We start from the raw sequence: 26,628 nt of genomic DNA on the forward strand, positions 1-26,628 counted from the left end.
CTGATCCAGAGAGAAAGAGCTGCAGCTAGCCCACAACTAGCCTAGCCCCAGCTGTCAGCCGGCCGGGATTAAACAAGGTACACTAGGCTGCCAGTGAAAAGTGCCCCAGCCAAGGCCAACCTCAACTAGGGCCTGCTAAATAATGAGGGCAAAGGAATCACTGCCGGAGGCGGTATCCCTCCTCCAAGAGGAGAAAGACTGACAGCGGTTAATATCCTGGGTACCCCACGACATGTGGAGGTTTTCTTCCATCTTATCACGAAACGCTTCGTCATAGTTGAGCCAAGCCCAACCACCAAAGCGATGATAAGCATCGAGAACAGAGTCAGCATACGCCAAAAGCAAACCATAATCCTGAGGATGTTCCTGTCCCCACACACTAGCTAGCCGCAGAAATGCACGCATCCAGTTCACGACATTACGGGAGACCTGACCCGAGTTAACCTTACCCTCTTCCTTTTTCACCTTCTTTTTACTCTTCCTATGCGCCCTACCTTTGAGTAGCCGTAAAATATCTATACACGCCCATTTCCTGATCCTGCGGCGGAATGCCCTAGGCACCTTCTCCCAGAGTTCAGTGAGCACCACTAACGCCGGAGCCCCCTACTCTGGCCCTCCTTCCCAGTCTGCGCACCCGCAGATCGGGAGGAAGAGGAAGAAGTGGAGGTTAAAGAGGAAGAAGACGAAGAAGAGGAGGAATCCCTATCTCTCCGCTTGCGCTTTCCTTTCCCCTTCTTCCTACCCCGGCACCCCCCCTTAGCAGCCACTAAGGCCATATTACCCGTGTCTTGCGCTCCTCCAGCGATGCCCACTCTGCCCGCCACTCCAGAGGTGCCATCCGTAGCAACCACCGTATCGGGACACCGCTGTCCTGTCACCGCAGACATGACTCTTCCAGTGGTGCAGTCCGCAGCAACCACGGCACCAAGACAACTCCGATCAGGCTCCGCCATTCGAACTCCTCCGGAACTCTGCACCGCCTCCTCCTAGGAATAACGTGCTCCACTGTGGGACACAGTGGCCACAGCCTCTCGGCTCGGAAGAGATCCACGGAATTCCTGCAAAGAAAAATCCAGACAGGGAACAGCACACTGCACAGCACCAGTAGAACTAACACTGGATGGACAACCGGAACCCCCAACTCCCTCCGGGCCCACCAGTCCGCTGGACCTCCCTCCCCCTACCAACACCCCTGCCCATGCCGCATCACTCCCCTGAAAAGATGGCCCACCTATCGGCCATGGTGCAGCACTCCAACCCTATGGCCCCAAAGCCCAGGGCGGCCAGAAAGCATGGGAAACCTGAGGCTGCCATTCTCCGAAGGGCGGAGCCAATCCGCCCTCACCCCCCTCATACCCCTCAACCCGAAAACCAGCTAAATCCCAACCCTGTCGGCCAGCAAGCACCTCAACAGGGACTTGACCAAAGGAGGCCGAAACTCCCGCAGTCCCTACCTCCCCCTGCACACCAGCACCCAGATCCTCCGCACACACCCTCCTACCCCGAGCATCCAGCCCATCAGCCTGCTGGCCCACTTCCCCAGCACGTGGCTCAGGCCCTGCCTCACCAAACTCCAGTCCTGAGGCACCCTCTGCAGCCGATAACAATCTCCCTCGCCCCTTCGCGCCCAGGCCTCCCCACCGACCCAACACGTGGACCCACGCTCCTCCGCGACTTCGAGAGCAATTGCATCCCGAGCCACAGTGCGTGAATGCCGTGGTGGCAGCAAACGCTCCTGAGCAGGCAGCAAACTCACCGGCGCCTCTTCATCAAAGGAGTTGTCAACCGCAAAGGAGAGTTCTGCCACCTCAGCCCCGGGTTCCGCACTCGCCGCCATCACATGCTGCACAATCAACCGCTGCAGAGAAAAAGCCGCTTCGGAGGACTAGGTACACCCTTAGTCCTTCCAAGCTCTGGTTTATAAACCCTCCCCCCTCCCCACGCCCTCCATGACCACGACTACCAATGGCAGGTCTTCCCGATGGCGGGAGGAATGGGCATCGACTTCCCCCACCATCCTCCTACTTCCCCCACCATCCTCTTGTCTCCGATGGGCTGCCACGCGGGCCTCCCAGTTGATCTGAGCAGGAGAGAACAGGAGAAAAGCAGCTACAGAGAGAGGCAAAGGGAGAGAGAAGCCAAAGGAGGAAAAAGGCAGATAAAAGCGGGATACAAACTATACCGCACAGACAGAGTGGCTCAAAAAGGTGGGGGCGTTGCCATATACATCAAAGAGGAAATTGAATCTGCTGGAGAGGAGAGAACATGCCACAACTGACGGATAAGTTAGAGTCTCTATGGGTCAAAATTCCAGGATCAAATGGCCTGGAAGTGAAGATCGGCATCTACTACCGACCCCCAGGGCAGTCCAAAGAAATTGATGGAGAAATGACAGACGAGATTAAATGCAACTGCCAGGGAGGCAACACAGTTATCATGGGTGACTTCAACTATCCGGGAATAGACTTGAACCTAGGCACCTCCGGCTGCATTAGAGAGACCAAGTTCTTGGATGCTGTAGGTGATTTGCTTCCTGGAACAACTTGTCAAGGAAAATACTAGAGGAAATGCAATTCTGGACTTAATTCTAAATGGCCTGCGAGGACCAGCACAAGATGTAGAAGTAGAAGGGACGCTGGGAAGCAGCGATCACAATATGATCCGCTTTAATCTGGACGCAGGGGAGAAACATCGGTCCAAAACGACAGCCACAGCACTGAACTTCTGAAAAGGGAATTACGAAGGGATGAGACTCATGGTAGAGAAGAAGATTAAGAAGAGGATAAGCACTGTAAAAATGCTAGAGCAAGCTTGGTCCCTTTTTAAGGACACAGTCACTGAGGCGCATAATCTATATATACCACGTATCAACAAGGGATCCAAGAGGAAAAAGAACAAAGAACTGGCATGGTTCACTGTAGAGGTGAACGAAGCGATCAGAGACAAGAAAACTTCATTTAAGGAATGGAAAAGGTCAAAAATGGATGAAAACTGGAACAAGCACAAACAACATCAACGCAGGTGCCATAAGGCGGTAAAAGGGGCCAAAAGAGACTACGAGGAAAAAATAGCCAAGGAGGCGAAGAACTTCAAGCCGTTCTTTCGATATATTAAGGGGAAACGACCCGCAAAGGAAGTGGTGGGATCGTTGAATGACCGTGGAATAAAGGGAGCGCTAAAGGAGGACAAAGTAATCGCTGACAAACTGAACACATTTTTGCATCTGTATTTACCGAAGAAGATGTACACAGCATACTGGAACCCATCAGGCTATATGCTGATAAAGGACAGCATCATTGATCACCTTGACGGACACGGGCTGATGAGGACCAGTCAGCAAGGTTTTAGCAAAGGCAGATCGTGTTTGACGAACTTGCTGCACTTCTTTGAGTGAGTAAACAGACAAATAGACAAGGGCAATCTGGTCGGCATTGTATATCTGGATTTTCAGAAGGCGTTCAACAAGGTTCCGCATGAACGACTACTTCGGAAAATTGCAAGCCATGGAATTGAGGGTGAAATACTCACATGGATTAAAAACTGGCTGGAGCATAGGAAACAGAGTGGGGGTAAATGGACAATACTCGGACTGGAAGAGCGTCACCAATGGGGTGCCGCAGGGCTCGGTGCTTGGACCCGTGCTCTTTAACATCTTTATAAATGATCTGGACATAGGTACGACGAGCGAGGTGATTAAATTTGCGGATGATACGAAGCTATTCAGAGTAGTAAAGACGCAGGGGGATTGCGAAGATCTGCAACGTGACATAATCAAGCTTGAGAAATGGGCATCAACATGGCAGATGAGGTTCAACATGGATAAGTGTAAAGTGATGCATGTCGGTAACAAAAATCTCATGCACAAATACAGGATGTCCAGGGCGGTACTTGGAGAGACCTCCCAGGAAAGGGACTTGGGAGTTTTGATCGACAAGTCGATGAAGCCATCCACACAATGTGCGGCGGCAGCAAAAAGGGCAAACAGAATGCTAGGAATGATAAAGAAGGGGATCACGAACAGATCAGAGAAGGTTATCATGCCGTTGTACCGGGCCATGGTACGCCCTCACCTGGAGTACTGCGTCCAGCACTGGTCGTCGTACATGAAGAAGGACACAGTACTACTCGAAAGGGTCCAGAGAAGATGGTTAAGGGGCTGGAAGAGTTGTCGTACAGCGAAAGATTAGAGAAACTGGGCCTCTTCTCTCTCGAACAGAGGAGATTGAGAGGGGACATGATCAAAACTTTCAAGGTACTGAAGGGGATACACTTAGTAGATAAGGACAGGTTGTTCACCCTCTCCAAGGTAGGGAGGATAAGAGGGCACTCTCTAAAGTTGAAAGGGGATAGATTCCGTACAAACGTAAGGAAGTTCTTCACCCAGAGAGGTAGAAAGCTGGAACGCTCTTCCAGAGGCTGTTATAGGGGAAAACACTCTCCAAGGATTCAAGACAAAGTTAGACAAGTTTCTGCTGAACAAGAACGTGTGCTGGTAGGGCTAGTCTCAGTTAGAGTGCTGGTCTTAGACCAGAGGGCCGCCGCGTGAGCGGACTGCTGGGCATGATGGACCACTGGTCTGACTCAGCAGTGGCAATTCTTATGTTTTTATGTTCTTATGTTAGGTTCGCCCGTCAAGACGAGCTCTCGGGCTACCAATTTTCTCCAGAATTTGTGGTATTGATGCACCAGGCCTATCATTGCAATGAGGCTATGATCATCTGTCTTAACACTTCAGCAGAGAAATTTCACAATGAATTATGTGGCATACCTTCAAACCCTTCTCCTATGCCACGCAGAAGGTCTTCAGAAAATATTTCACTGACTTCATCCGCCAAATGGGCCAAGAACTTCCCATCAACATGGAGTCAGAGGAAGAACCAAGGGCACAATTGATGGAATGTCTAAATTATGAAGACTGGCCTAAAGAATGCATGCCTGTAACTTCCAATTCATAATGTCCTCAATGACACTCTGATTAAAAACTGGGAGATTCCTTTAACAGTTCCTGTTGTCCCTGCTGGAATCTTTATATTGAGTTCAGTCCTCTCCTAACTTTTAGGGCACTCAGCTAGCACATCAGTCTTTAGTAGTACAATCAGCCTTATAACGTTCTCATAGTTCCAGGCATACTCTAGCATGCCCCCAGAAAGAGAAGGCAAAACATTAGATAATTTTGGCAAGTGTATTTTTCAAGTCTCTATGTTCACCAATAGAATCATAAATTACCTATTTTATATGACTTCTACATCAGTCATCAAGCTTTCAAAAACATCTATCTGACTAGGCTAAACACTATAATCAATTGGTCGCATCTCTTCTTACCACCAGGAAATATCTTGCCAGAGGAATATACAATGCTTTTGATGTGTCTTCTCGAATATCTGCCATATCTATAGCCATGTGTCACCTGGCTTGGCTCCGAGTATTAAACTCCCTACAATACGTCTCACCAACTTTTCTTGTAAAAGAAATAACCTTTTTGATAGGGGTGGAAAAGCGAGTGCCTCTTATGGAGCAAATACACCTCTCCCCCTGCCCACAATACTTTCTTTTAACTGGTGTGGTCAGTGCTAGATGGCTGCCTTTCTTCCTGCAGAGCGATGCATAAGGCAGGAGCACAACCTTTATGCTTCCTGCCTGGTCCCGCTCCTCTCCGTGATTGACTTGCCATCACGCGATTTGTGTGTCCTATACAGAATCAGGCCCATAGTGTGGATACTAAAGTGACAATGAACTTGGTAGTGTCTGTACCAGGTTCCATGGATGACATCACCCATGTGAGAATATTATGCCTGCTTGTCCTCGGAGAATTGACCTTATTCTATAAATTTGGCACCTAACTGCAAAATAAGCATAAACTATGGTGCCCAGTTTTATAGTATTAGGGGCTTTATGTTCTGAGGATAACCTATATTATACTCATCCCAAACTCTAGAGAGGACTTGAAATGGTAGTATTTTTCCATAGCATGAGCTAAATAGTCAAGGAAGGCTGCATTCTGCAACAGGAGATTAATAGTCAAAGAGCAGCTGGCAGCAAGTTTTAAAAATCCCTCCATGAAATCTTTCAATGTCAAATCCAAACAAGCATATTCTAATCTTACCACACTCACTACCATATTGGTAAACATCATGGTGCTGGATATGTCAATGGAACCCTGACTTCTGGTATGTGTTACTAACTATGATACATTATAGTTTAAATGTTTTGTTGTGAATGTTGTTTCATATGGCTCATTCTGATATTCCAGGAAAGAGTTAATAAGACAGAGGACTTCAATAGGTGGCTCAAAGCCTGGTATCATCAAGAAGGCTTTAGGTACATAGGAGGATGGGGAAATGCATGGAAGGACAAGAAACTATATTGTACCGATGAGCTACATCTTACTACAGCTGGAAAAATAATCCTTGTGAAGAAATTTAGACAATATGTTTCTAGGTGTTTAAACTAGAAGGTGGTGGTGGGTGTGTATGCATGAAGGACAATTATGGAGGCCATCCCCAGCAAAAGACAAGATGTGATGGTAGTAAAGATAGTGATGTAAACAATATTAGCAACTCACTTCTTAGCATTGCAAAGGGAAGCGAAACGAAACAAAAAAAAAAACTATACAAAAAAGAGATTACCACTGAAAAATAGCTGGAAAGCAATGACCACAAATGCATCTAAGCAACAAAGTTCATGATCTGCAAGCCCTGATATTAGAGGCAGACCTGGATATTATTGCTATCACAGAGACATGGTTCAGTGAATCCCATGAATGGGATGCAAACATATCGAAATATTATCTTTTAGGAAGGACAGAGATGGTCAAAAAGGTGGAGGAGTAGCTCTCTATGTAAAGATCAATATCCAAGCGACTGAAATGCAAGGAACCTGGGGAGAGGAATAAGTGATATGGATTGCTCTGAAAAGAGATGATGGAACTTCTATCTACGTGGGTGTAGTCTACAGACCTCAATCACAGCAAATTGATAAAGATCTGATTGTGGATATCCAAAAGTTTGGAAAGAAAGAGGAAGTGCTGCTGTTGGGAGATTTCAACTTGACAGATGCGGACTGGAATGTTCTGTCTGCGGAATTGGAAAGAAGTAGGGAGATTGTGGATGTCTTTCAAGAGGCTCTGCTCAGACAAATGGTGACGGAACCCACGAGGGAAAAAGCAATATTGGATCTGGTCCTCAAAAATGGGGAGAGTATCTAATGTTCGAGTGGGTGCCCACCTGGGAAGTAGCGATCATCAAACGGTTTGTTTGATATAACAGCTAAAGTGGAGAGTGGCCGTACATAACTTAAAGTCCTAGATTTCAAATATTCGAGCTTTAATAAAATGGGAGAATACCTGAAGAAGGAGCTGTAAGGATGGGAGGACATAAATATCCCTACCCTTTACTCAATCCATAATTGTCTTTCTTGCTATAAATATTGTAGTTCTCCCCTCTTCCCTCATGTTTCTTTTGTAAGTTTATTTAGGTCTTTATGAGTTTGTCATGTGTACTTAATTGTATCCCATTTTATTAATGTACAACGCTTAGAAATGCCGATAAACGTTAAAATCAAATTGTAAATAAACTTGAAACTAGAAGTGGAAAAACTGTTCTAAGCTGAAAGGAGCAATAGAAATGGCAATGGACCAAACTAGTGGTGAGGAAATAAAGGCAAAAGAGTTGGCGTTCGTAAAATATACAAAAACCACAAGAAGAGGAGTACAGAAAGTACTACCAGATGAAGCTGAAAGAAGCCATGAGAGAGAGATGTCTGGCGGAAGAGCAAATGGCTAAAAATGTAAAAGGAGGAGCCAAATTTTTTTTCAGATATATTAGTGAAAGGAGGAAGATGAAAAATGGAATTGCGAAACTAAAAGATGCTATAAACCGATATGTGGAGAGTGAAGAGGAAAAAGCAAACATGCTAAACAAGTATTTCTGTTCTGTGTTCATGGAAGAAAATCCTGGAGAAGGACCAAGATTGTCTAGCAAAGTTACACATGAAAATGGAGTAGATTCTGTGCTGTTCACGAAGGAAAGTGTTTATGAACAACTTGAAAAATTGAAGGTGGACAAAGCGATGGGACTGGACAGGATAAAGGATGGGACAGGATCCATGCTAGGATACTGAGGGAGCTCTGAGAGGTTCTGGCGGGTCCTATTAAAGACTTGTTCAACAAATCTCTGAAGATGGGAATGGTTCCTGGGGATTGGAGAAGAGCGGATGTCCCTATTCACAAAAGTGGTCGCAGAGTTGAAGCCGGAAACTACAGGCCAGTAAGCCTCAATTTGGTTGTTGGAAAAATAATGGAAGTGTTACTGAAAGAAAGGATAGTGAACTTCCTAGAATCTAATGGGTTACAGGATCTGAGGCAATATGGCTTTACTAAAGGAACAAACCTGATTGAATTTTTTTTTTTAATTCTTTATTAATTTGCAAACCTACAACAGTGCAATACAACAAATGCAACGTATAATAATACAATAAAAGCACATTCATCATTCACATGTTCATAAATCAACCATTTTCCCCCACCCCCACCAATAATCATTCAGTATAACACAAAAACATATATTATCATAAATATCTTACCTTATTCTGAATAATGATATCTTCCCACCCATTCCAATTATGAATATTCAAAAATCAATTTATAACATAAAGAATCCCCTCCCACCCTACCCTGGATATGTACCAAAGTAAAGAACAAACTGACTCACAATCAACAAATAATTATAATGAGGTAACATAAGATGTCAATGGGCCCCATATTAATTTAAATATATTACCATGCCCCAAATTTTCAGCATTTATTCTTTCAAATCTATAACTAGAGCAAAGACTTGCCCATCAGAATGAAAAATTTAAATAATCAGTTTTTCCAATTTCGAGTGATCATCTGGATGGCTATCTCCGTCATTATCAGGAAAAGATGACCTTTATATTGATCTATAAGGGGCTTAACATGTAAAATTGTACCACAAATGACTGCCTCATATGGTAGAGGAATTGATGATTCCAAAATGTTATTAATTCTACCCCATATTGACTTCCAAAAATTGAATATCAAAGGACAATAGAACAACAGATGATCCAGTGTCCAAATGTCTAAATGACAGTGCCAACATCTATTAGGATTTAGAATTATCTAATTAATGCAACCTAACAAGGGTCCAAAAAGATCTATGTAATAGAAAAAAACATGTTTGTCTCATAGATGCTGACGCTGTACATTTCATCCTCCAAGTCCAAATTCGTGGCCATCGAGATGCAGAAATGTACTGCTTTATCTCAATGCTCCAAAAGTCCCGAAGACCATTTTTTGGTTTTTTTATTCAAGAACTCAGATATTAATTTATACCAACTGGTAGCCTGATGTCCTAACGTATATGTCTGGAAGGAAAGGATCTGCAGACTATAGTAATTTTTAATATTTTGCCAATCAATGGCCCGCTTCAACTGCAACCATTTATATTGTTGAGTTAGCTATACCATATTTTTGTTGCAGTCGTGAAAACTCAAGCATTTTCCCATCCGATGTAACATCATCTAATGTTCGAATCCCTGCTTGCATCCATTGCTTCCAGAAGATCCCAGACTTGCCAATTTGAATCTTGGAGTTTAACCACAAGGATTGATAAGTAGATTTCTGTACTGGAACCTCTGTTAATTTATTAATAAAATTCAAAGTTTTCCAGGTGTCTAATAAAATACTATTGTCCTTAACCCATCTGGGCAACTTGATACTCAACACATGAAACAGTCGCATTGGGGACATCAATTTCCATTCTAAGTATAACCAATCCGGGAGATTTTCCATGAGCTCGGGGCGGATCCAGTACATACCCTGGCGCATTATATAGGCTTGATGGTACCTATAAAAGTTAGTAAAATTTACCCTACCTGCCGCAATTGTTTTTTGTAATGATACTAAAGCAATTTGAGCAGTTTTACCCAGCCAAATAAATTTAGTGAGAATACTATTTACTTTTTTATAAAATGACCCCTGAAAAAAAATTTGCAACATACCCATTTGGTAGCAAACCACAGGCAAAATCAGCAAGACAGATATAATGGGTTCCACTGCTCCCATATTTCTGTGACCTTCAGCAATGAGGATCTTTCATTTACCTTCATCATTTCTTCCAACGTTTCTGAATCCAAATGCCAAAATATTCCAAAGAAAAGGGAATGTGTCAAATAATCCTTTTGAACAGTAAGAGAGGCATAATAAAAAAAAAAAAGTTTAAGTCCCCTTTTGGCCTAAGGCCCTAAATGTTGAATGTATAAGCAGGGAAAATGTCCATTAAAAAAAAAAAAAGTCCAAAAGGAGGTTGTTTTTTTAATAATGGCCTGCCTCTACGATTCAGTTGTTTAAACGCTCAGACCACCACTATGTCTAAACTTACACCATATAATCAACCTAAAAAAAGCCTAAGTCCCAAACGCCCAAAACAAGGGCTTTTAGGTGAAGGAGGAGCCAGTCCTTCACCTAAAAGCTGGATTCTGTAACCGGTGTCTGTCAAAAACAACACCGGTTACAGAATCCACCCCCCCCCCCTACAACGATCCGGGCAGAAGGGAGCCCAAGCCCTCCTGCCCCGTCGAACTGTGACCCCCCCCATGACAATGATCGGGACAAGAGAGAGCCCAAGCCCTCTTGCCCCAGTATGCCGCGATCCCCCCCGCCGACATCGGGCCAGGAGGGAGCCTAAGCCCTCCTGGTCACGCGACCCCCCCTATAAGATTGGGCCAGGAGGGAGCCCAAGCCCTCCTGGTCACACGACCCCCCCCTACAAGATTGGGCCTGGAGGGAGCCCAAGCCCTACTGGCCAAGCGACCACCGTATCCCCCACCCCCACTACGATCCGGGCAGGAGGGATCCCATGCCCTCCTGCCCCAATGCAACCCTCCCAGGACTGCCCCCGAACCACCGATTGGACCGCCGAAAACCTCCCCATACCCGCTGACCCGCGAGACACCGTGACCCCACCCCCACCCCCCAGTACCTGAAAAACGTCTGGACAGACGGTTGGCCCACCTGTGTGGGGTTTGAGCTACCTGGGCCAATCAGGCCCTAAGGCCAGCCATTAAAGGCATGGCTGGCCTGCCGGATGGACGGGCTTGGCACCCGTCTGTCCGGCCAATGTTTTACAGTTACGGAGGGGTTGGGGTGGGATGTGGGATTGCGGGGTTGGTGGAAGGGTGGAGGGAGGTTTTTGGCAGGCCGATCGAGGGTTCAGGGGGTGGTCATGGGGGGGGGTTGCGTCGGGGCAGGAGGGCCTAGGATCCCTCCTGACCGGATCTTAGTGGAGGTGGGGAACAGGGTAGTCGCCTGGGTAGGAGGTGTTGGGCTCCCTCCTGTCCGATTTTGTAGGGGGGTCATGTGGTCTGGAGGGCTTGGGCTCCCTCCTGGCCCGATCATAATCGGTGGGGCCAGGAGGGGTTGGGCTCCTTCCTGGCCCGATTGTAATCGGTGGGGCCAGGAGGGCTTGGGCTCCCTCCTGGCCCGATCGGTTCAGGGGGAGGGTCATCTCTCATGCTGCTTTAGTGATCCCAAGTGCCGTGTTTGGCGGCACTTGGTGGTATCGCTATTGCAGCAGGGGAGATGAGGCATCTCTCCTGCCCCGATGGTTGTGGTGGGGGATGGGTAGGTTGCCGGGCTGCTGAGCTGATCGCGCCAGCCGTCATCAGCTCAGCGGCCCCTTTTTCGGCACTTATACCTGTTTTGACTTGGTCTAAGTCAAAATATATAAGTGCCGACTAGGCAACCTGCCTAAACTTTTGGTTATACCTGCTGTATGCCTATGTCTAGGACGGCCCACCTCCCGCCCTCCTCCTACTCTTTCCCCTCCTCTATAAACACCTCTTTTCACTCTATGCGTTTAGAGGCAGGGGAAAGGCCTAAGCTGGTTTTAGATAAGTCTAAAACCAGCTTTGATTATGGGTATTTGGACGATCAGGCTTTTTGATTATCCAAGTACCCATTTAGGCCACTTTTTAGACGTTTGGTTTTTTTTGATTATGAGCCCCTAAATGTTTAGCGGATGAACCTCAGATTTACTCCAATTTATTTTATAACCAGAATATTTTCTGAATTTTACAATTAAATCTAGTAAATGTAGAATGATAATTTCAGGATTCCTCAAATAAAGCAAAATGTCATCTGCATATGCAGAGACTTTGTATTCCCGACCTGCATAAGGAATACCCTGTATCTCTTCTGTCTGTTGAATAGCCAATAACAAGGGTTCCAATGCCATGTCAAAATGCAAAGGAGATAATGGACACCCTTGTCTAACCCCTCTCCAGATAAAATCTTTCTGAAAAAGTATTATTAATATATTATCTGGCAGAAGGGGAATTATACAAGGTATGAATCATTTGTATAAATCCTGACCCAATACCAAACCAACCCATTGCTTGATACATAAAGGTCCACTCTACACAATCAAAAACTTTCTCTGCATCCAAGGATACAGAGAAGGCCGGATCCTCCATAGCTTTTGTTAAATTCAACATATGAGAACATACAGTCCAGTGTTATTTGAAGAATGTCTTTGAGCAACGAACCCTGTTTGGTGCATACCAATAATATAAGGGAGAGCCTAGGCCAAGCACAATGCCAATAACTTAGCCAACAATTTACCATCTACATTAATCAAAGAGATAGGCCTGTAATTTGAAACCAACATGGGATCTTTATTTGGCTTCTGCAAAACAATAGTCAAAGATTCTGCCATAGTATCTGTAATACAACCTTTAATCAGTTGAGCCTGATATAAATTTAATAGATGAGGTAATAAGGTAGTTTGAAATAATTTATAAAACTCAACAGTAAATCCATCACCACCTGGAGCAGATCCAACTCTAAGGGACTTCAACGCTGTTTATAATTCTTTTAGTAATATAGGTGCATCTAGACTTCCTTTTATATGCTTGGGAATTTTTGGTCCCTTAATCAACTTTAAAAACTCTAAGCCATCAAGTTCTTTATTTGAATAAGAGTCAGAAGAATATAAGGCTTTATAGAAGTTCAGAAATTGCTTTAAAATGTTTCCAATTTGAGAATGAGTTTCACCCTTCTCATCTTTAATAGCAAAAATTTTTTCTTTTCTTTTTTTTTGCTTTAAGATAATTAGCTGATAATCTTCTCCCCTTATTCAAGTTTCCATAATACAGAGCCTGTTGAGAAAACAATTATTTCCTAGCCAATTGAGAGGAAATCTCATTATATTTATACTTTGCTTTTAAGAGGGCCTGTAAAGTAATGTGTTCCCATTTCATAGCCAATTTGGATTCTAAATCCTTAATACTACATTCCAAATTAGTAAATTCCCTTTTAAGTTGGTTCCTAATATGTGTTGAATAGGAAATGATTTGCCCTCTCATGGTAGCTTTAAAGGCATCCCACAATATCTTTAACAAAATTTCCCCTGAAGCATCGAACTGGAAACATTCATTCATTTTTAATTGAAATTCTTCCAGAAAGTTTGAATCTGCCAGCAATGTATTATTGAATCTCCACACAGGTCTACTACTATCTTGTTCAGCAAATGTAAATTCAATCCAAACACCACCATGATCTGACAAAATAATTGGATCTATGATGGCTTTTGTTACCTGCTGAACTAATTGGTCTGAAACAAAAATATAATCAATTCGTGAAAATGATTTATGAAAATGAGAGTAAAAAGAAAATTCCCGAGCATCAAAATGAAGATTTCGCCATATATCTTTCAATCCATAGGATTGTATCAAAATATTTAAGAATTTTATTAGGTTTTTTTATCTAACAATGGATCCATTACAGCGTTAAAGTCCCCCGCCACAACAATATTAGAAGTAGCCAGCGGTAGTACCAACTGTTGAAGAATTTTAAAAAATTCAGCTTGGTTTGAATTAGGGGCATAGATGTTGAATTTTTTGATTGGGTGACCAGAAAATTAGATTAAGGACATATGCTAGATGTAATTTACTTAGATTCCAGTGGTTCCTCATAGGAGGCTATTGAAAAAATTTGATGGACTGAAGTTAGGACCCAAAGTGGTGAACTAGATTAGAAACATGTTGACGGACAGACGCCAGAGGGTGGTGGTGAATGGAATTCGCTCGGAGGAAGGAAAGGTTAGTAGTAGAGACCCTCAAGGTTCAATGCTGGGGCCGATCCTGTTCAATGTGCTTGTAAGTGACATTCCTGAAGGGTTAGAAGGAAAGATTTGTGGATGAAACCAAGATTTGAAACAGAGTAGACACCAGGGAGGGAGTGGAAAACATGAAAAAGGATCTGTAAAAGTTAGAAGAATGATTTAATATCTGGCAACTAAAATTCAATGCAAAGAAATGCAGAGTAATGCATTTGGGGATTAATAATCAGAAGGAACCGTATATGCTGGAAGGTGAGTGGCCCCAGGTACGTTAGATAGATTGTGAGCCCACCGGGATAGATAGGGAAAATGCTTGAGTACCTGATTGTAAAACCGCTTAGAAAACCTTGATAGGCGGTATATAAAATCCTAATAAACTTAAACTTAAACTAATATGCATGGATGGGGAGAGGGACCTTGGGGTGATAGTGTCCAAAGATCTAAAGGTAAAGAAACAGTGTGACAAGGTGGTGGCTGTTGCTAGAAGGATAATAGGCTTTATAAAGAGAGGCGTAACCAGTACTGGTCTTTGGTGAGGCCCCATTTGGAGTATTGTTTTCAGTTTTGGAGACTGTAACTGTCAAAGGACATAAGACTTGAAGGGGTCCAGAGGAGAGTGACAAAAATGTTAGGAGGTTTGTGCCAAAAGACGTATGATGAGAAACTGGCAGCCCTGTATATGTATATCCTAGAGGAAAGGAGGGACGGGAGATATGATTCAAATGTTCAAATACTTGAAAGGTATTAATGTAGAACAAAATCTTTTCCAGAGAAAGGAAAATGGTAAAACCAGAGGACATGATTTGAGGTTGAGGCATGGTAAAGAGTAATGTAACAAAATTCATATTTACGGATAGGGTGGTTGATGCCTGGAATGCAATACCAAGGGAGGTGATGGAGAAGAAAATGTTGACAGAGTTTAAAAAAGCATGGGATGAACACAGAGGATTTTGAATCAGAAAATAATGGTGTATATTGAAGAACTAATGCCAGTACTGGACAGACTTGCACGGTCTATGTCCGTATATGGCCGTTTAGTTGAGGATGGGCTGGGGAGAGCTTCAATAGCTGGGATGATTTAGATGAGCTGGAGTGAGCTTTGATGGAGAATTCAGTAGATGGAATCTAAGCATATTACATGGCAGAGCTTTGGGTTCTGGCCCAGAAATAGCTAAGAAGAAGGAAATTTTAAATTAAATCAGTAATTTAAAGAGAGGGTTAAGTTGGGTAGACTGGATGGACCATTCGGGCCTTTATGTTACTATGTTACTATGTTAGGAGTAGGTGCTGTCCAATAAACAATAATGCATCATATTTTAAAATAATCCAAGACTTTATATTTGGATGTTTTACTTGCCAAACTTTTTGACCTGATTCTCTCACTCTGTGTCTTCTACAAAGGGCTGTTTGTCTTTAATGCAGACTATCAGGAGAGAATGAATAGATCACATCTGTTCACACACTGGAGCCCTAAATCTTATCAATAATTCAGCAACATTAGCAGTCTCTCTCTCTCTCTCAAAAGGAAGAGAAAGAAAATAAATAATCTTTCTTATTCTCAAGTGAATCATTGAGAGTAATAAAGCATAAATAAACAGTAGGAGTAAAGAACATAAGAATGTAAAAACAACTTCCAGGGGAACATTTGTGGAGAAAATGTTCCTATAGCGCTAAACATGTGAAGGGACAGTATTAAATGAATGTCCAAGTCAGACTTGGGACATGCTGCTCATAACGTCAAAAAAATGTCTGTTTCACAGCCAAACAAGAGAAATTAAGGGATTTCCTGTGTGAAAATATGTGAGAAAGATTATCGTGTGCTGAAAACTTCCAAAATGAACAGCCATGTTCCAAAATTAACATCGAAAATATGTACAAACAAGGAGGCACAAAAATGACTGTCTGGCATCATTTGTACAATGATCACAGACAGGTCTCTGCAGACCAGAGGGGCAGAATAGTAGTCAGTGCAATGGACTTTGAAGAACAGAACTCAGGTACAAATCCTATCTCAATTCCATTATATGCTGCTGTGAGACCTCCAGGAACAGATAAAAAACCCAAAACACTATACTTAAAGCTAAATCACTACAATAGCCATCATACTTGCAGATGTCTTCTAAATTCAGGTACGGTAGGTATTTCTGTGTTCCATGAGGGCCGACATATGTATACAGAAATAAGAATTAAAGTGGGAGGAAACCAATGGAACAGGTGTGTTAGAAAGAAGAATAAGAGTAGCTATTTGAAACAAGAAGAATTTTGGACTTTTTGGAATTGAGTAGAAATCAATTGTCATGAATCCTAGAAGTAATCTGGACTAAGTTGTGGTTGATACTGCATATGTCAGAAATGCTGGCTGGATCAAGTGTGCACAGTAGTTGTATATTGTCTGCATAAACAAATGCTGTCAGACCTACAGTACAGACTACGATAGAGTTAATAGTGGTGTTAAAATGATATTGAAGAGAATAGTGGCCAACATTGAGCCTTGGGGAACACCACAGGACAGGGTGTAAGTTTCAGTTAATGACTCTTGAATGCAGACTTAGCATCTTCTTTTAGTAAAGTAGGAAACAACCCAATCAAAGACAGAAGAATGACCACATACATATTCTTGAACATAAGAATAGCCTTACTGGGTCAGACCAATGTTCCATCAAGCCCAGTAGCCCATTCTCATGGTGACTAATCTAGGTCTCTAGTACCTGGCCCAAACCCAAGGAGTAGCCACAATCCATGCTACCGATCCAGTGCCGAGGAGAAGAGAGGAGCAGCGTCGGTACCTAGGGGTTACCTAGGGTGTCCAGTTCCCTTGTTCTGGTGCCGAGGAGAGGAGAGGAGCAGTGTTGGTGCACAGGAGAGGGAAGGCAGGAGGGCACGGAAGGCTCGGGGAAGCGGCGAGAGTTGGCTCTGCCCATCCCCACCGCATCAGTGGCAGCGCCGGACTCCCCCTTAAAAGAGGAGGAGCCAACGGCACCCAGCCGTTCAGCGCGGTGAAGGCAAGCGGCAAAGGCGCTCGCCTTAGCAAGAGCGCCTATGCAAAGGACCTCAAGAAGGGCCAAGTCACTACACCCAAGAGCACCAGGGAAGGACTGAAAGGTAAGGAAGAGGCAAGCACAGAAGGTAAGGAAGAAGTAGGCGCAGAAGGAACGAACACACACAAGCAACAATAAAGTAAGGTAGAGCAAAGACAGCACAGACAAGAAGGCAGCAAGGCAAGAAGCAGGCGCAGAAGGAAGCAGGCACAGAAGGAGCAAACACACAAGCAAAAGTAAGGTAAGGTAGAACAAAGGCAGCACAGACAAGAAGAAGGCAGGAAGGCAAGAAGCAGGCGCAGAAGGAAGCAGGCACAGAAGGAACACGTAATCTTAACTGTTATCTTAAAGTAGGAACAATAATGGAGCAGAGGAAAACCAGAAGATGAGCTTTCCAGTGTTCTGCACAGACTGTCATATGTATGACTACCTCCCCTCGGGGAGACAGTCTCTTATCTTGTCCCTGACTTTTGGCCTGGTACCCCACTGTTTCATGGGGACGGATGAATGGTATGACTGGTGGAGTGGATGGATGTGTGCTTGGTTTTTGAAGGGGTAGGGGGCTTTTTTGTTTTGTTTTTGAGGGGGTCCTGGTACAGGGGTGGGTTGGTGGGTTTGGTCTCTGAACAATTGGAATGCATAAGAGTACAGCTTTCCACTGTTTGCTTAGGATCTGTTTCTGGCACAGGGGTAGGGAAGGGGTCTGGGGTAGTTTGGGATTGGAGGAGGGGAGAAAAGGGGGGAGGGGGAAACAGACAAATGTTACTATTGTTAGACTGTTTTTGGCTGCTCTTCATGTTGGTGTTTTGTATGCTGTTTTGTGCTGTTCCACAATAAAAAAATGACTTACTCTAAAAAGTAGATTATGCCAGTAAAAAGTACTTGAACACTGTTCATCTTTACAAGGAACAGTAGATTAATTCAATGTAGGAAGGTTTTGTGATGGAAACAAGGATAATTAATTGAGGCAAAGTAGCAAAGCTGCTGCTATGGAAAGGGCCTAGCAACAGCTGAATGCCTTGTATGACACTGACTACTGACTCACTGTCTATACTTGCAGAGCCCCTCAATTAATTATTCTTTCATGTATGATGTGCCATAATTTAAAATATAAATCCTGTGAGTACTACAGAAGCTTTTTTTGCACCATCATTTATTATTTCTAATCTGCTTTTCCAAACAGAAATCAAGGCAGAGCACATAATCAAAAACACATATATTCAATTCTACAGCCTAACAATATGTCAAAAATCCATAAAAGAATGATTTCAAACAGATCAATGTCAATAAATAAAATCCATATGAATTGTACATAACAATTAAGCATCATCGTACAATTACTATAGGGATGAAAAATTCTGATAAACAGAAAAATAAAAAAAAAAACGTTTTTTTGTAAAAATACTAAAAAATAAAGAACATTTCCTCCTCTCATTAGTTATAGCAGGTCCCATCCTTGTATTAGTCTGTTGTTTCCTTTCATCCTTTCCTTACTTGCTTTAATAATAGTGTCTCACATCTCCCTGTGCCACGATGCCCTAATTTATTCTAGTTATTTTCTACAATAGTGAGGTGAATACATGAACTGATGCTATGGATGAGCATTTTTTATATTATGTCTGAGTTTGGACATTTTGTGAAAAACATTAAAAAATACAGTAGAGAAAATGACCATTTTCTAGAATTTTTGAGCTTAGTGTGTCTTTTGGGACCATTAAAAAAAAGTCTAAAAGAAAAGAGCACATAAACTAGTCCTTCGAACATAGAAGTTACCAGCATTCTTAGCAAACTGGACACACAAAGATCTCACCAAAGCAGAGGAGAACCCTAGGGTATACTGCAGTGAACATCACATAAAAAGCCCCAGGTACACATTTCATCATAACCCACTTATATTGTATGATGAGCCCTCCAAAATCTCCCAAACTTTCTATGCCTACTAGTGCTGCCCAATTCAAGAAAAAATATTTTGATTCAATTCGATTCAACCTATTGAATTGATTTTTCGATTTGATTTTCCTGTCCAATTGGGTGTTATTATCAAACATCCTGGTGGGTTTATTTTATAGTCTCTTTACCACCTTTTCCCTCTCCTAACCACACTGACGCTGTGGTGTAAACAAAATAAACAAACAAAAAAGGGACGCGGGCAGGGAGAGAGCACAGTCGCGCGCCTTCAGCCACCGCACGCGCCTCCAGCCCCTGCAAGCGCCGTGAGGTGTCAAATAGAATACTGCCACAGAAGCACACCTCATGGCGCCAGGAATCACGAATTTTCAAGAGCGCATATGCGCTCTAGGGTTTTATTATTATAGATGCGTATAATTTGTCCTTATTTTCGGTTCAGTGTTTTAGTGTTCACTGTTTTTAGAATAGTGTAATTTTAATTTTGCTAACAATTTGAATGTAGGCCCCTCTTGATCTTGAGGCCCTAGGTTGAAGCCTAGTTAGCCTATAGGAAAATCCGGCCCTGCAATTAAATATATCAGAGAACACCCAAAAATCTCTAAAATCAGAATACAGGAGCTGGTTAAATTAGCATATCTGTTATAATTAAATGACAACATAGTAAATATGAAACAGGAAAAAACAGCCATATCCTAAGATTAAAAAAATGGATATTGTGAAATTCTAATTTTGAAAAGCAGTAATTTTGAATAATCCCCCCCTTTTACAAAGCCATGGTAGTGGCTGCCATGTGGCAAATACTCCAATGCCCATTAAATCCCTATTGGCATTGGAGCGATTACTGCATCCACTACCACAGTTTTATAAAAATATGTGTGTGTGTGTGTTGGGGGTGGGGTAAGCTAACTGTCTTAAAAGATAATTGTAAGAATTTCAGTGCCGACACATGGATCCTCATCATACTTGTCCCTGTTATTTTGGCATTCCTAATTTGGCCATTTTATTAAGTAAAATGGCTGTTCATTGTGGATGTTCTAATGCATTTTTGAATAGTAACTGCTGACATTTTTCCTGTTCAAAAATGTCTTTGGGATGGATTTCTTTTTGGACCTTATGAGCAAGACGTCCCAATTCTGATTTGGACGGTCTTTTGAAAATGCTCCTCTACATGTCTTTATGAAATAGCACATAAGTGGGTGCTTCTTTGCCCTTTTAAACCAGGTTATCTGTTATAAAATTATCTTTTTGAAGTGGAAATTACTATTAGAGGGCAAGGACTGTTACAATGTGTTAATTACTAGCACAGCAGAACAAATAGTGACACCTAGGGCTCCTTTTACAAAGGTGAGTTAGGGCCTTAACACGCGGAATAGTGCACGCTAAAATGCCACACGCACTAGCCGCTACCGCTTCCTGTTGAGCAGGCAGCAGTTTTTCGGGTAGCGCGCGCTATAGCGCACGCTAATCCGGTACATGCGCTAAAAACGCTAGCGTACCTTTGTAAAAGGAGCCCCTAATCTCACCAACCCATCCCTATTCTATCTGTTATTTGAAAGCTTATTTACTGGAATGATTTTGTTGTGTAATACATCCCCCCTCTCCCCGTCCTGCTGTTCCTATTCCTTTGTTTTATTACATTGTATTGTACAGTATATTTTCCTAAATGTCTCCTACAGAGTTACATTTTTTTTATTGAACATTGCAAGGTTGTGAATTATGGTTTATTAAGAGATTTCAAAATAAATACAGTTAAAAATACATCAGTACCTCCAGAGGTGTAGCTAACTCCATTCTGCATAATCACTGTACCATTAACATGTGACAAGACTTTGTTCTGTGCTAATATCATGAATGTCCTCCACTAAGTGCTGGTAGCTCTGACAACAATTAACACAGAGTATTTGCTCTAATTAACTTTGGCAGTCAACATACATTAGATATGAAATCTTAGTGTTCTGTCCCCAGCAGCATCACAATATATTTTTATAGTGCTTCTCTAAAATGTGTTTAATGTTATTTTCACTTCTTAGGATTTTAGTGCTGCAGTTACCTCCTGTCATGGTATTTAAGCAATGCATTGCGCTAGAAACTGCTATTGCAGTTTCGTAAAAGGAGGCCTAAGTGTATAAGCTTTACTCCTTAGTGGTTGTTTCTTCTGCAAATACCTCCTCTTTCCCTCAGCTGAGCTTGAGTTCTTTCTCTATTTGCCGCTATTTCCTGATTATCTTTACAACTGAGTCAGCCAAGGTATGACCTCTCTCCAATTGAGGACCACCCTCAATGACCTTCTCTGTGACCTAATAGGCTCTGTACCCTCCAATAATGCAAATCTGAATATAACATGATTATATCTTGGCTACCATTTTTTTATATACAGCTCCTCTGTCAGCACTTCAGTCTGGCTACCCCTGTGTCTGCGCACTGCACATGCATGATAAATACTCCAAGAAGGATCTTATTATCCTAGGATGGCCTGCCCTCATTACCTGCATGAAAAACACTCCAGCCAATGTCTAGCTATGTTGGGGGTGGGGTCTGTCCCTATGCCTGCACGAAAAGCACTCCTGCTAGTCAGGGGGGCCTACTCCCTGTGCCTGCATGAAATATACTCCAGGCAATGTCTACCTACACTTGGAGGAGGGGGGCTGTGAGTGAGCGTTGTCAATGTGGCTGAAGACCGTTCCCAATTCTGACGTGAAAACAGCTTTGGGTGAGTTCTGCCTATGTGGCTGAAGGCTGTTCCCAATGACGATGTGATGAAAACTTGAATTCAGCATTATATCAAAGATTCATCAAAGCTCAGTCCCAGTGAGTCCCTGTAACTGGCCCCATCATGAAAAGCTAGGTGGAAACATTTATTTATTTATTAAAAAATTTATATACCGCGTACAACTATGCGGTTTCCATATCGCAATGATAAAGAACTAGTAATCTCCGGTTAAAGCACTGAAAACTAATGCTCAAATCATAATCACGTTCTGTGTTGTGCACTCAGCACATTTCAGTAAATAAACATTTATTGAGGAATTTGCTTCAGAAGCTACAGGGCAATCAATGCTCCAAAGCTATGAAGGAGAGCTATAAAACTAATTGACTCCCCTCCAACGTTCTATCGTATCATGAGCTGAATGCACAAAACAAAAAGTGATTACAATTTGAACATTAGTTTTCAGCGCTTTAACTGGAGGTTACTAGTTTTTTATCAAATTTTTATCCAGTTCCTCTTGAAATCCTGTTTCCATATCACATACATAAAATCTTGTTTCCTTACAATTATCACATATAAGATATACACAGTGGCGTACCTAGCATATGTGACACCCGGGGCCCATCATTTTTTGACCCCCCCCATCTATATGAAAATTATATTTTTTAGTAACAATCCACATATCGCACAACAAGAGTGTACCTAGGAAAAGGCAGCATCTTAAACACTGTAGTGAGCACTAGAACACCAACACATACATTATAAAACTAAACAAGCCAGATCCCGCAGTCAATTGATCCTGCAGTCAATGCCAACTGAAAACTATGTCCTTTTCATACACACAGAACAGAGATACACCTTCGCCCAATATGGAATAATCACCAACTAAAAATAGAAATATGTAGACAAAAGTTAAACTGAACCGCCAAGAAACCAGACTCTGTATACAATGCAACACCACACCACCACAAAAACAGTGACACATGTCCCCTAATACTGTGCAAAATATAAAGACAGTAGATGTAAATTTGAAAAAACTGATACATAACAATCACCACTTTACAAATTAACAAATAAAAATAAAACAAATAATGAGAAATAAGAAAATACCATTTTATTGGACTAATCCATTTTTCAATTAGTTTCCAGAGGCCAAATCTTTCTTCAGAACAGTACAGTATACTGCTGTTATGCTATTCTGTCCTGAGGAAAGGGGTGTAGTCCAATAAATTGCCTTATTTCCATTTTCTATTTATAAACTTTTATCAATACAGTTACAATACTACTTGATTCTAAGTAAAGCAACAAAAAAAATCTTTCTACCTTTTGTCGTTTCTGCTTTAATTATCTTCTCTCTCTTCTTTCTATACAGCGCTTGTCCTCTCTCCCTTCCATACAACATCTGCCCTCTCTTTGCCCCTTCCACCCAGCTTCTGCCCTCTCTCTCTACCCCTTCCATCTACTGCCCACACTCCCTCTGCCCCTTCCATCTACAATCCACCCTCTCTCTCTTCCATATGGCATCTTCCCTCTTTCTATGTCCCTTCAATAAACTGTATAGCCGGGGTCCCTTCTCTCCTTTGCACATGATTCATTTCAGCTTTACCCCCTCTCCATTTTTCTGTCTCCACCCCTCCCCTATGCTTTGGCATCTCTCTCTTTCTCTTTCTCTTCTCCTTTCCTTCCTTCCTTCTCACTCCACACCATGGTGTGGTATCTCTATCTCCTTCCCTTCCCTCTCCCCATGCCATGGCATCTCTTCCTCCCCCTCCATGGTCTGGCATCTCCTTTCCTTTCCATCCCTCCCATGGACTTGGCATCTCTGGTTCCTCTCCCTTGTCTTCCTTCTCCCTTCTTCCCTCTCTCTCCCCAATTGGGTGCAGCAGAAGCAGCATTTTTCTCACCCCCTTCCCTGTGCAGCAGTAGCATTTCTCCCCCCTTCCCTGTGCAGCAGCAGCATTTCTTTTCCCCCCTTCCCTGTGCAGCAGGAACATCTCTTCCCTGCCCAGCATGTCTGGCCAGTTCCCCTGCTCAAAGCAGCAGGCGTCTACACCTCACACGATCCGCGGCTGCATTGGAAGTCTTCTCTCTGACATCGTGATGTCAGAGGGAACACTTCTGACGCAGCCGTGGCTTGTGTGAGGAGCTGATACCCGCGGCTTTGAGCAGGAGAGCTGGCCAGAAGTGAAACAACCACCAGAGGGAGCACAAGCTGGGATGGACACCACTGTTTACAGAAGGGATGCCCACACTTTTTGGGCTTGCGAGTTACTTTTAAAATGACCAAGTTAAAATGATCTACCAATAATAATATTTAAAAAAAAACACAAAGCACACTGTACGCAGAGAAAATGTTAATTATCATTTATATTCGGGGTTTTTTTCAAAGAGGTCAAGGCAGATGACTCTATGCAATGTCACTTCAGTAACAACTATACAAAAATAGACAAATACCCCCACCCTTTTTACTAAACCGCGATAGTGGTTTTTAGTGCAGGGAGCTGTGCTGAATGCCCCGCGCTGCTCTCGACGCTCATAGGCTCCCTGCGCTAAAAACCGCTATTGTGGTTTAGTAAAAGGGGGCCATAGTGCAAAATATAGACAGCAGATATAAATTCTCAAAACGGACACATTTTGATCACTAAATTGAAAATAAAATCATTTTTCCTACCTTTTTGGCTGGTGATTTCATAAGTCTCTGGTCCTTCTTCTTTCTCCTACTGGCCCCCTCTCTTTCTTTCTCTCTCGCCCTGGCCCCCTCTTTATTTCCACCTTTCTTTCTCTCTCCCCCTGGCCCCGCTCTTTATTTCTGCCTTTCTTTCTCTCTCCCCCGGCCCCCTCTTTATTTCTGCCTTTCTTTCTCTCTCCCCCTGGCCCCCCTCTTTATTTCTGCCTTTCTTTCTCTCTCCCCCTGGTCCCCCTCTTTATTTTTGCCTTTCTTTCTCTCCCCCCTGGCCCCCCTCTTTATTTCTGCCTTTCTTTCTCTCTCCCCCTAGCCCCCACAAAGTCATGGTGCCGATTTCTCCACTTCCACGATTCTTTCCTTACCCCCACCCCCAAGCTAGCAGCCTATTTCTCCCTGCTCCTTCCCCGAGCCAGGCCCGACGCATACAAGCATCGGGCCCACAAGATTTCACTTCCGGGGTCAGTTCTAACGGGGAGGAAGTTGCCGGCCAGCCAGACAACTTGATTGGCTGGCCCAGAACTTACCCTCCGACGTTAGAATTGACGCCAGAGGTGAAGCCTTTTGGGCCCAATGCTTTTTCCCCGCCCACCAGCCCGCCTCATCTTTTGTCTCCACCTACCAGTTGCCGACCCGCCGGCCGGGTTAAGGAATGACTCTGCGGGGGAGCCGGTGCCGGGATGCGGTGGTGAGACAGAGCAGCGGCAGAATACGGAAGGTGGCCGGCTGTGCACCCCCTTGGGGCGTGCATCCGGGGCGGACCACCCCCCCCCCGCCCCTCTCCTTGGTACGCTACTGCATAGACATGTCTAAACAACATCATTAATCGTCCCTGTTATAAACAGGGATAGAGCACAAATTCAATCAAATCAGAAATACAAGCAAGCTTTAAATCATACATTGATGTAAAAAAAAAATTCTAAAAGGCAATTATCAACTGAAATATACCTACGTTCAAGCCAGTAATAGATGGCTCAACAGATTTAAGAAAAGGGATGCTATCAGTGAAATCCTTGTCTCAGGATCTCTGTTCATCTGACAAGGATGCAGCACATTCTACCCAAGAGAACAAAAAAAAAAAATGCTGTAAGAAGCAGGGTACACTGTGGATCAAATATACAACTGCAATGAAACAGGACTATGTTTCAAAATGTTACCTAATCAGACACTAGCAGCCAAGGATAATGTACGCAAATGGGAAGGAAAGAGTGAATGAATCTGGCCACTCATGATTGAGAAGTCCAAATCACCTAGGTATTTTCACCATGTAAATATGAAATCTTTGCCTTCTGAATATATAAACATCAAGAATGTTTGGATGAACTCTTCAGTATTTACAGACTATTATCATAAATCCATTGTTTAGGTCTGTAATTGCACTTGCAATTTAAAGGAACATCCCTGAGCCACCCATTTTCTACTCATTTCTGCATTCCCTTTTCTGACTCACTTGTAAAATGAAGGTGTGGATCCTGTGCCTAAATTTTTGCATGTAATTCTTAACTGATTCTAGTTAACACCAATAATTGCTTGTTAAAATGCCAATTATCATGACTAGTTAGCTTGTTATTCAATTAAATTGCACATGTAATTTGAGAACATGACCAAAATTGCATATGCAATTTTTGGCGCTTTTTATAGAATTAGGGGGTTATACAAGAGCATTGTAGTTCAACCACCACAAGTGAAGTTTCATAATGAACACAATTGTGTTCATGCTAGCTTGGCTTGTAGCAAATAAGTCTTATGCAGCAGACCAATTTTTGGTTCAATTGTGTTCATTTTCTATTGTCCCCACTATGATGTGACCCCTCATTTAATGCAATGATATCTTATGGACCCCAATCATTACGTTATATCAGGGTTCCATTGTAAGATAGCTGATTGAAAAATAATGAGACTGCTTCTGTTTTTATTTCCAAGTAGATGTGGTAACACTGTACTGGTTCTTTTTAAATTATTATTATTATTTTAAATCTCTTTATTGAAATTTTTTAAAGTTAACACAAAAGAGATATAACAACTTATACAATAGTCTAGACCAGGAGTCTCAAAGTCCCTACTTGAGGGCCACAATCCAGTCGGGTTTTCAGGATTTCCCCAATGAATATGCATGAGATCTATGTCCATGCACTGCTTTCATTGCATATTCATTGG

This window comes from Geotrypetes seraphini, chromosome 2, assembly GCF_902459505.1.
Source record: "Geotrypetes seraphini chromosome 2, aGeoSer1.1, whole genome shotgun sequence".
Classification (NCBI taxonomy): Eukaryota; Metazoa; Chordata; class Amphibia; order Gymnophiona; family Dermophiidae; genus Geotrypetes; species Geotrypetes seraphini.